This window comes from Orycteropus afer, unplaced genomic scaffold (genome assembly GCF_000298275.1).
Source record: "Orycteropus afer afer isolate SDZICR_OR568_19922 unplaced genomic scaffold, OryAfe1.0 scaffold01233, whole genome shotgun sequence".
Lineage (NCBI taxonomy): Eukaryota > Metazoa > Chordata > Mammalia > Tubulidentata > Orycteropodidae > Orycteropus > Orycteropus afer.
This window is the reverse complement of record NW_006922820.1, coordinates 187,491-188,769: the sequence shown is the minus strand read 5'-3', so window position 1 is coordinate 188,769 and position 1,279 is coordinate 187,491.

Genomic DNA, 1,279 nt, shown 5'->3' with positions numbered 1-1,279 from the left:
ACTGTTATTTATAAGGTTTCACTGGCCTTTTTTAGTTAGTTTTTTTTTTTTGTCAGAAATATATTGCCAGGTTCTGCATCCTATTCTGTCTTAGTCTAGAAACTCCAAGGACACCTGTCCACTGTGGGTGATGCTGTTGGTATTTGAAATACTGATGACATAACTTCCAACATCAAAGCAACATTGCACCATCACAGCAGGACAAACTGACAGATTAGTGGCTGATATAGAGATCAAAGTTGCCCAAAATGTTTATCAGTGCTTGTCTATAGTTAAGAGAAAATAAGGATAAGGTTAAGTTCCCTTTTTCCCTAGTTATGTGATAGAGAAACTGGCACAATATGATTCTTCACCAATTAATAAGTAGGTGGACCTACCAAAATAAAAGAGGAAATGCTCTATTTTTTATTTTATCTGCTATAAATTAATGATTAGTGTCTTGGTATTTTCTTATAACCACTTTGTGACTATGACTCATGGTCACATGATTATGAGTCAACCCCAGCCACCATATAGTTGGATAATTGAAATGCCAGAACCAATCCTGTAATCTTTTTTTTTTTTACTCTTTTTATCTTGTAGTTATGTATCACAACCATGATCCCTTCCCCACTTCTGTTATCCCACCTTTAAAAATGATGCATTAATGATAACCAATCAAAATTTTTATAAACTTCACTTCCTTCTGTAACAGTATATTAGCTGCTCTTTAACTTTAATTGAAAGAGCTCTGGTGATGCAGTGGTTAAAGTATTTTGTTGCTTACCAAAAGATTGGACACAAGCCTCTCTGTGGAAGAAAGATGTGGCAGTATTCTTCTGTGAAGATTTATAGACTCGGAAACCCAATTGGGGTCGCTATGAGTCAGAACCAACTCAATAGCAGTGAGTTTGATTTTGGTTTTAGAACTGTGATTCAGTGGATTCTTCTAATCTCTTGCTCTTGGTGTGCCCTGGGTCAAATAATGTTCTTTGTCTTGAATTAATAAAATCTCATTTGTTAAATATAAGTTTTTTTTTTTTTTCCCTACTACAGTGTTATTAAGCAGAACCTAATGATTTCCAATCTTGTGTGTATAATGAAGGATAAAACTTCACCTATCCCTCCTCTACTTCCCTTCCCTACCTTTTCCAGAGAGTTTTGAAATTTGAATACTTATTTTGCAACTAGTTGGGGCTTGAAAAATAATTGTGGTTAATGAGAATACTAGAACTTTCTGAGATCTTTTGCAAGATTTAACACTCCTAGCTAAAGCTCCAGATGCCTTGCTCCACCATTA